This window comes from Macrotis lagotis, chromosome 4 (assembly GCF_037893015.1).
Source record: "Macrotis lagotis isolate mMagLag1 chromosome 4, bilby.v1.9.chrom.fasta, whole genome shotgun sequence".
Taxonomy (NCBI): domain Eukaryota; kingdom Metazoa; phylum Chordata; class Mammalia; order Peramelemorphia; family Peramelidae; genus Macrotis; species Macrotis lagotis.
The window spans coordinates 228,863,191-228,873,737 of NC_133661.1; the positions used below are offsets into that span (position 1 = coordinate 228,863,191).

Here is a 10,547-nt window from a genome sequence, read left to right on the forward strand (position 1 = left end):
AGAAAACTGATCTTTCTGGGTTCAAATTTGGCCTCAGATACTTACTAGCTGGGTTATCCTGGACAAGTCACTTAACCCTGTTTGCCTCAGTTTCTTCCTCTGTAAAATGATCTGGAGAAGGAAATGGCAAATAACTCTAGTATCTTTGCCGAGATAAGTCCAAATAGAGTCATGAAGAATTAGACTAGATTGAAAATGACTTGACAGGAACAAATGCCTATTAGGTAAGTTCTTTCCCTAAAAGGCAAGGACGTTGTCTATCTTGGCTTAGGTTTAAGACAAGTAGCTTTTTGGTGGCCTGAGGTGGCATAACCATTTGTGGTCATCTGAGGACATAAAAAGTCCTTTCCCATATCCCCCACAGGGAATAGGGACCTTTCATACTTGCTATATCCCAAAACTACTTTCTGATTCAAAATTAAGTTCATTTGTTAAAAATTGAATAACTTATTTTGTTCCAGTTCTGGACCTAAACCACTAGAGGACTCATCTGAGTCAGGACCAGCCCATGACACAATCTCTTACAGTCATAATTAGATTTTTTCCCTCCAATGGTGTAAAAATAACCATTGAGGAGAGGTATAGAGGTTGTGCAGGGGACTGTCCAACTGCAGGTGTTATCTTGATGGAAAAGGGGACTATCTGGCTCTCTTGTCTACTGGAGAAGGTGGCTCGCACAGGATTGAGGAAGTGGTGGATATGCCACAAGACAGGGATAAGTACTAAGAGGTGAGACATGTAATAGAGAGGAAGTTAGTATGCCTGAATATAGGTGTCCTGAAGCAAAACCCTGCTTATACCTCCTAATTATATCTTCTTCCTGATCTCAGCTATCAGGAAAGTATATGTAACTCAATTTCCTAGTTCTAGATGATTATTTTCAGCTATAAAGGTGATAGCTAACAGAGGCTAGATACATGTGCAATGCTTTTAATTTGCCATGGAATTATTTCATTTTTCTCCTTGCTATATGAGGTGATACTGCTAGGTGACAGTATAATTATTCAAATGATTGGGAAATTCTTTTGGGTGGGGTTTTGATCTGCCTTGGCAGTCTGGAAGTTTGTCACTTTTAGGTCTCTTAATTGGCTGCAAGATTGACATAAGTGTGTGGGTTTAGAGATTTTATTTTAAGAATTGAGGAAAGCCTATGCCTCATTGCTAGCTGCATACAGAATTAGCTCAATTGTATGATTATTGAGACCTAGTTTGTACTAAGCATGGAGTACTTTGATCTTTGAAAGTTACTCTGTTCCTCAAATCTCTGGCAAAAATTAAAGAAATAACTTTCTATTTTGGTATAAATTGCAAAGATTTCATCCAAGTTGTTTATAAGCCCACAAATGTCCCCTCTATTGACAACCTCAAGGTTCAGTTCAAACACCATCTCTTTTAAAGCACCTCCATTATTTATCCCAGCTGTATACTACACAATCAGGAAGTTAGGGCAATTGATCCAAGGAGTAGTTATTACCCAAGTATATTGCTATAATATATATTATTATATATAACACACTTATGTATGTATGAGTATATATATATGTATATATATATATATATATGTTTGTTGTTGTTATTCAGTCATTAAGTCCTGTCTACTCTCCTGACCTCGTTTGACCTCCCAAATCTACTCTTTAATCACCGAATCAGCATTGCTTCAGACAACCTGAAACTTGGGAAAACCTTAGCTTAAAAAAGTTGCCCTGACCTATGTCTTGCGTCTGGACTCTGATAAAAAGAGGGAGACTGATATTTTTGCAAAGCTCTGCCTCACCTGAATCTAATTCTCTTGTAAATCAAGGCATTACCCTCTTGATGTCATTGATCCTCTTCAAGAATGAAGGACCAACAGGAGTAACTGAGTAGCTGTAAGGATATCAGCCTCTCTCCTTCTCTGAAGTTGCTTATAGAATCAGCTCCCTATGAAAAGAAGGCAAGCCTAGACCCCTAGACCTCAAATTATATCTCAGTGGCAGAGCTGCATATAGTAGAAGGAGGGAAAGCAAGAGAGCATATACCACATCACAGGTAAACTGTTATTGGACAAATTTTCTGGTACATTTTTGTTTCCTATATTTATATGTGTCTCTAGGGAAGGCTTGTATTCTCTCTGGGCAGTCTTACACTTTGCCTTAAGTCTTCTGTACAGAAAACACAAGGGATTTGGGTGATAATAGCTACATCTTTGATTATATTTTCCCCTCCCTTTCTTACTGGAACTCACTGCATTTTGAAGTTTTTCAACTTTTTCTCTGGGGATAAATATGGTTTAATGAAAATAACACTATACTTGAAGTCCAAAGAATCTGAACCAAATCCTAATTACAGAACTTACTGACTTACTGTCTTAAGTCAATGATTGGAGCCTCTGCTGGCCTCAGTTTTCCTCAATGCAACATAAGGGGGCTAATGTTTATACTACATGCCTCACAGTGTTGTGAGAAAAATTCTGTCAAACAAGTCCCTAATATGGGGATTTATCAAATATACAGAATGATCACTCTATACAAAGGATTATGGGGATCACTAGTTCTGTAAAGGTAGCCATACTTCTCTTAAATCTCTAATTTTTTAAAATCCAAACTCCTCCAAAAAGCCATCTGCCCTTTTTTTCCTCCATTTTTCTTTTTCATTTTTTTTCTATACCCTTTCCTTCTGGATTATGACCTCATCCCTTGTTAAAAGCTTCTCTCCTCCAATTGACCAATTGGCAGATATAACAGCTTTTTATCTGTTTTTATCTTTTTTCAATTTCTCTGAAGCATTTGATTCTGTGGCCCCCTTCCTTCTACAGACATATTGCAGGTTTGGCTCCAGACCACCATAATAAAGCAAATATCACAATAAAATGAATCTCATAAATATTTTAGGTTTCTTGAGGCATATGAAAGGGTAAGACAACTGTAATCTATTAAGTATGAAATAGTATTATGTCTAAAAAATGTTCATGCCTCAATTAAAAAACACTTTAGTGCTAAAAAATGCAAGTCATCATTTGAACTTTGAGCAAGTCAAAATCTTTTTGCTGGTGTTGTATCTTTTCTTGATGGTGATGACTGCCAACTGATCAGAATGGTGGTTACTGAAGATTGGGTGTCTGATAATTTCTTAAAGTAAGACAACAATGAAGTTTGCCACATTGATTGTCTCTTCCTTTCACTTGAACTCTTAAAGGTTTTGTAGTTACTATTTGACTTAATTTCAATGTTGTGTATCTCAAGAAATAGACTTGAGAGGAGAAAGAGAGAAAGAGAGACAGAGAGAGAGAGAGACAGAGAGACAGAGAGACAGAGAGACAGAGAGATGAGGGAACTGCCTGTTGATGGAGCAGTGAGAATATACCCAACATTTACCGATATATGAGTGAGGGTCATGGCACTTCAAAACAATTAAAATAATAACATCATAGAACACTAATTATAGATCACTATGGAGTCAAGAAGACCTGAGTTCAAATTCAGCCTCAGACATTTAGTAGCTGTCTGACCCTTGGCAAGTCATCTCACTTTTGCTTGCCTCTTCAATAGTAAAATGGGAATAATAATAGCAACCACTCCCCAGGGTTTATGTGAAGATCAAATGAGATAATATTTGTTAAGTACCTAATGCATAAGTAGGTATTTAATAAATACTTATTTCCTTTCTTCTTTCCTTCATTCTTTAAAGAAGATAGTTAAAAAAAAGCCTCATGTTTATTTTGTGGTCCCCCACTTTTCTATATATCTGTCTGTTTTCTGTTATTGTTATAATTTACTTACTAGTAGTCCATGTATATATTCATATTTTTGTTTTCATATATCTTCTCATATTTTTTGTATTCTTCGTATTCATTATTTGTAACAATAATATTCCATTATATTACATAGGCTCTTTCCAATTTTTAATATTGCAAACAGCTGCTTGCAATATCTGTATACAGAAAAGTGTTTTTTCTTATCAGTATTTCCTTAGAATATGGTCCTATGGATTCACTAAATCAAAATAATCTAAATAACTTTCTGTTTTTAAAAACTAATTCCCAGCCATTAGCAGCAGTGTTGTTGCCAAAACCTCATACTGAGACCTCCAGGCATGGCTATTCAGATGTTCTGTGACTACTGCTTTCGGCTTCCTAGAAGGTCCTCCTCACACTTTAGTGTAACAAGTTGTGGGTACATGTTCTTCCAGCAAGGTAAAAAGGAAGAATGTTTGATTTGTAGCATTCCTTGCCACATAATTTTACTTTCAAAACAAAATGATTTTAATATTCAGACATTCTTTATGGGAATAGATGGATTTTGTAAGAAATATTCAAAAGAAACATCTCAGTAATATCTCACTTATCCAGAGGTCATTTGTCTTACTATTGCCCCATTCAAGAAGCTAACAGAAACAAAAACAGAAAAACCTCCTTCAATAGATTTTAGAATTTCAAGAAAAACACAGGAGGAGGTTGTTAACATTCTATAGAGAAAAGATTTCAAAATTAGAACACTCTCTTTAAACCTTAACACAATAGATCCAGCAGATTCAAAGTAAAAGATCATCTCAATAAACTAAAACTTCAGTTTCAGCTCCTTCAGCAAAACCAGTTGGATATTCATCATATTCATTCTTGCCAGCTTACTCACTGGCCTCCCAAATAGTGGAGTCCATGATCATTGATCTTTTGCCTTCCCCAGGGAGAAAAGAAGTGTTTCTTATAGAAGGCCCCAGCTATCTGGGCTTACCTCAAGTCAGAATAGCAGCATATCAAGGATCTACTCTTCTCAGAAGAAACACACTAGGAAGATGACTGTGGATTTTTGTGATGATTGCTTTCCATTAATTTTCAGGTGAATCCCTCTATCAACATTTATTTATTAACTATTGAATGTTCTGTTCATTTTTCTTGATGCTACAATTGAGTGGATATCATTGAATAAAGAATATTTTTCTTAAAATACCTAATTCCCACTTGCATGGAAGCTTTTTTTAAAGGACTGTTGAACCTAATACAAGTAATTTACCTGATTATTAGCCCTTTTTGTTAATAAAAGTTTTGAATAACATACATATGGTAAGGATAAGACAACTAAATTATATTTCCAAGGATAGTTTATCAAAGAAAAATAGTATAAGAAATATTCTAGAGGGCATGCACATTCAGAAAAGGGGGGCCTGAATCCCCCAAGATGGTGGAGAGAAGCCAGGCACTGTGCTAAGGTCTCCTCATCTTCCCTCATATATAATATGAAAAAACCTCTTAACAGAAATTCGATCTACAAAACCCAGAAAAAGAAGCTAGGAGAAGAACATCTACCTCAAGGTTTGTTTTTGTGGATCATGGGTGAGCCAGGGACAGAGAGCAGAGAGCCAGCAGAGGTGGGTTGAGGGCCAGACTAGCCTAGGATTGGCCACAGAGGTGTTGACTGTGGGACTAATGGTCTAGGTCACCCTGGCATGACTGGAGGGCAAGTTTCAGCTCTGAGAGTTGTGGAGTGCGACTGGACATCAATCCACTGGGCTTGGCTGGCCTGGAGAACTGTGGACTCCATATTTTCATTTCATCAGACCCCTCTTCCCAGAACACAGTAACAGCACCTCCCCCTTCACCCCGGGCTCAGGTGTGGGCCCCAGAACTCCCTCAGCTGAATAGGGAGATTACCATTCTTGCCCCAGGGCCCAGCCCACATTATTGAAGGATAAAACTATCCAGCAGTGCCACCCACCCCCTCCAGGTCTAGGGAAAGGGCCTCAGATCAAGGTCACAGACACTCCAGAAAAAGCAACCAGCACCCCTACTGAGCTGGCTCACTTGGAGTTATTGAAAATTAAAGCATCTCTGAGATACCACCTCACATCTCTCAGACTGGCCACTATGACCAGAAAGGAAAATGATCAATGTTGGAAGGGATGTGGGAAATCTGGGACACTAATACATTATTGGTGGATCTGTGAACTCATCCAACCTTTCTGGAGAGCAATTTGGAATTGTACCCAAAGGGCAACAAAAGTGTGCGTACCTTTTGATCCAGCAATACCACTACTGGGTCTATACTCTGAAGAGATGAAGAAAAAAGGTAAAAACATCACTTGTACAAAAATATTCATAGCAGCCCTGTTTGTGATAGCAAAAAATTGGAAATTAAGTGAATGTCCTTCAATTGGAGAATGGCTTAACAAACTGTAGATGGGAATTCAGGGAACCCTGGAAGGATTTACATGAACTGATGCTGAGTGAGATGAGCAGACCCAGAAAAGCATTATACATCCTAACAGCAATATGGGAGTGATGATCCACTTTAATGGACTTGCTCATTCCATCAGTGTAATAATCAGGGACAATTTGGGCTACCTGTGATAGAGAATACCAGCTGTATCCAGAGAAAGAATTGTGGAGTTTTAACAAAGAACAAAGACTATTACTGTTATTTTTTTAAAAAACCATAATCTTATTATATAATTTTGCTATCTCTTATCTTTTATTTTTTCCTTAAGGACATGATTTCTCTCTCAACATATTCAATTTAGATCAATGTATAGCATGGAAACAATGTAAAGTCTATCAGACTACCTTCTGTGGGAGGTGGGGGAGGGAAGTGAGACTGGGGAAAAGGTTGTACAATTCAAAAATTAAATAAATAATAAATTAACAGAAACGAAGGGCCTCTAGTGAAAATAAGAAAAAAATATGGATACTCTGAGTTATACTTGAGCATCCCCGAGACTTTAAAAGAACAAGAAAAATATGTTGGGTGAATCCTGTAGGATGAGACAAGTATTGAGTACTACCTTAAGGGGGAGGGAGTTCTCTACACATGGAACCACATTTATAGCAAAGTTAGGTCCTCTGTTTTTTCCTATTGGGAAGTCATTTTAGGATAGAAGATTGCTAGACTTTGGCTAGACTTGGGTCACAATGCCAGCTCTGACATCAGCTACCTATGTAATTTTAAGCAAGTCAATTAGTTTCTATAATATCAGTGTCTTCATCTATAAAATAAGTATAATGAAATATTTTGACCTAGTCAACATGTCTAAATTGTTTAGACATGAACTGCTGACCACTGCAATCCATTGCTGTGATAGGAATGCTGATGGTACTTGAAAGAGAATAACATGTTAGGAAGAATTACTATGGCTTGGTAAATAGACTGAGTTTAAAGGGGAAAGATAAATATGTTTCTCTGACATTTATAACTACATTCATCATTCCTGTTTTGGTATCTCCCTAAAATACTTTGAAAAGTGATGAAGGGTACAGCTAGTATCTAAATTGTTCTGTATACCTTAAATCATTATATAAACATTTTTCCATCATCATTTATTATCATCAATTATCATCATTATTATTATTATTATTATTAATTTCTTCTTCACTTGTTGGTTTAATCAGGCCTGTTATTAAATGTGACATTCAGACTGGTAAATTCCTCTTTTGTCCAGTGGTTGATAGAAGGCATGGTTCCAATAGCTCTTCCCTTCTTTTCCCAACACTGAGCCTGCATGGCTGGGCAAAGGAAATCAATAACTCTGCATTGAAGCATTGAGATATCAATCATAGGAAATCAATCCTTGTTTCTCCCTGAGCATTAGAAATGCCCAGGGGCTTCTCCCTGGGAAGAGAATAATAAACACATCTAGGAGTTGTCAGCCCAGATCAAGCAAGTCTAATTTCCTGTAAACTTGGCTGTCAGACCTTGTCTTTACATTTTTCCATCTCTGGCAATTTGGCTTTAGCTATAGCTGCAATTATTAGGCATCCTCTCCCCTGCTCTCACCTTGGTTTTTTTTTTTTTTTCATGACCTGATATGAGTTTTAAAAGGCCTCTTTGTTCGTTTGGATTCATATATTCTCTCTCTCTCTCTCTCTCTCTCTCTCTCTCTCTCTCTCTCTCTCTCTCTCTGTCTCTCTTTCTCTGTCTCTCTGTCTCTGTCTCTCTTTCTCTGTCTCTGTCTCTCTCTCTGTGTCTCTGTCTCTGTCTCTCTCTCTCTCTCTGTGTGTCTCTCTCTCTGTCTTTCTGTGTCTCTGTGTCTCTGTCTCTCCCCCCGGCCCCGACCCCAATCCAGAGTACTTAATGCCAATAACTCACTAGGCAACTTGAATCACTTTCTCCATTTTTTTTTATCTTTAAAGAAGGGAGGGGGGAGCAGAGAGCAGGACACACTAGATAATCCTATGACCCTTTCTCATTGTAATAGTCTAAATTCCTTCTGTAACTGGATTGCTTTGGTCTGGGGAGAGAAGTCAGAACAATCTGTTGTTGTTTAGTGATTTTTCCAGTCATGTGTGATTCTTCAAAGCCCTTTTTTTTGTTCTTTCTGGGCAAATATACTGGAGTAGTTTGCCATTTCCTTCTCCAACTCATTTTTTTTTTTTTTGCAATTCCAACATGTATATATTTATTTACAAATTATGGGCATATCTACTTGCTCTAATACAGTATATATATATATATATAAATAATATATACAAACACACATGTATAATGAAGCACATATAGAATTGCCTCATCAACTTTCCACCATCCTTGCTGTTGGCTCTGACAGTAGGGGATGGAGGAAAGGGAGGAGAAAGAGTATTTCTTTTTTTCCCTTATCATAATTTTATTTCATTTTATTTTTTATTGATATTTTATTTTTCCAAATTCATGTTATGAAAGTTTTTCAACATTCATCCATATGTACATGTATATTTTTAAATTACAAAATTTCCTTCTACCTTCTCTTCCCACCCCCTCCCCTCAACAGGTTAATACTGTACATACACATCTGTGTTAAACATGTTTACAGATTAGTCATTTTTGGTATGAAGAATTAGGATTAAGGGAAAGAAACACATAGATATTTTTTTAAAAAGTGAATGTAGTGTTCATCAGATTCTGAAGGTTTCTTGTTTTGTTTTATTTTTCTTCCTCTGGATGAGGATTATATTGTGCATGTGTCTAGCTCTCTGAACTGCTGAGAGCAACTGCATTCATCAAAGTTGATCAACTCACAATGTTGTGATTAATGTGTATTTGGTTCTCTTGGTTCTACTCTCTTCACTCAGCATCTGATCCCGTAACTAATTCCATACTTCTCTAGAGTCCAACCATTTATAGTTTCTTATAGAACAATACTATTCCATAATATTCATATCCCATAACTTGTTTAGCCATTCCCCAATTGATGAGTATTCCCCTCAATGTCCAATTCTTTTCTACTACAAAAAGAGCTGCTATGAATGGGACTTTTCCCAATTTTTATGATCTATTCTGGATATAGGCCTAGAATTGGAATTCCTGGGTCAAAGGATTTGAACAGTTTTATTGCTCTCTGGGCATAGTTCCATATTGCTCTCCAGAATGGTTGAATAGGTTCACAACTCCACCAGCAATGCATCAATGTCCCAATCCTCCCACAATCTCTCCAACATTGATCATTATCCCTTTTTTGTCGTCTTAGCCAATCTTATAAGTGTAAGGTACTATCTCATAGTTGTTTTAATTTGCATTTCTCTAATCAATAATGATGTGGAGCATTTTTCATATGATTATAAATAAATTTAATTTCTTCATTTGAAAACTGTCTATTGATATCCTTTGACTATCATTTGGGGAATGACTTGGAAACTTATAAATTTGATGCAATTCTTTATTTATTTTAGAAATAAGATCTTTATCAGACCTCCTAGTTGTGAAGATTGTTTCCTATCTTTCTCCTTTCCTTCTAATTTTGACAGCATTGATTTTACTAGTGTAAAACCTTTTTGATTTAATAATAGTTAAAATCATTGATTTTGCAGTTTATAATATACTCTATTTCTTGTTTGATCATAAATTTGTCCCCTTTCCATAGATATGATAGAATATTTCTTAGTCTAGAAGTTTATCTATGGTATTGCCCTTTATGTCGAAATCCTGTGCCCATTTTGACCTTATTTTGATAGAGTATGAGATGTGGGTCTTTGCCTAGTTTTTGCCATATTATTTTCCAGTTTACTTCTGTTTTTTTTACTACTGTTTCTTTTTATCCTATCCTAATCCACTGATCCATTTATCTATTTCTTAACTAGTACAAGCAATTTTGATGACTGCCACTTTATAGTATAGTTTTAGATCTGGTAGAGTTAGGTCATCTTCCTTGACATTTTCTTTTCACCAGCATTCTTGCTGTTCTTCACCTTTTGTTGCTCCAGTTGAATTTTGTCATTTTTTTCTTAGCTAGGCAAAATAATTATTTGGTGGTTTAATTAGTATGGCACTGAATAAGTAATTTAATTTGGGTAGAATTGTCATTTTTATCATATTAGCTCAACCTAACCATGAGCAAATGATATTTTTCCAATTATTTAGATTTGACTTTATTTGAGTGAGATGTGCTTTATAATTATGTTCATATGGTTTTGGGGTTTATCTTGGGAGGTAGATTCCTAAGTATTTAATGTTTTCTAGTTACTATAAATGGAATTTCTCTTTCTATCTCTTGCTCTTGGCTTTGTTGCTCACATATAGGAATGCTGATGGTTTATGTGGGTTTTTTATATCCTGTTGAATTTGTTAATTGTTTCAAGGAGATTTTTAGATGATTTACTCAAGTTCTCT

General features: G+C 36.2%; 1 pseudogene; it reads left to right on the forward strand.

Annotated features, from left to right (window-relative positions):
• Window positions 1–4,071: 4,071 nt before the first annotated feature.
• LOC141520327 (putative E3 SUMO-protein ligase RNF212) lies at window positions 4,072–4,534 on the forward strand (annotated as a pseudogene).
• The last annotated feature ends 6,013 nt before the right edge of the window (window positions 4,535–10,547 follow it).